Raw genomic sequence first — 227 nt, 5'->3', positions numbered from 1 at the left:
CAGAGTTCAGAAACATCCCACTTCATTTTTACTGGCATCGAGTAAAGTGGAACCTCGACGGTAATATTCTGGCTGATATATAAATATATTTTTGGCATTCATGAAATGTAGGCCCACTACATCACGTCTTCTTTTTCAGGGAGGTTCTGCGTGATGTGGGGCGGCTCCTCTGCTCCCATCGCTCCCCAGTCCGCCCAGCAGCGTCATTTCGCCTTCCCGTCCGCACT

Source organism: Oreochromis aureus, linkage group 17 (genome assembly GCF_013358895.1).
Source record: "Oreochromis aureus strain Israel breed Guangdong linkage group 17, ZZ_aureus, whole genome shotgun sequence".
NCBI classification, from domain to species: Eukaryota; Metazoa; Chordata; class Actinopteri; order Cichliformes; family Cichlidae; genus Oreochromis; species Oreochromis aureus.
The sequence above is the reverse complement of the archived record's forward strand: the minus strand, read 5'-3'. Positions refer to the sequence as shown.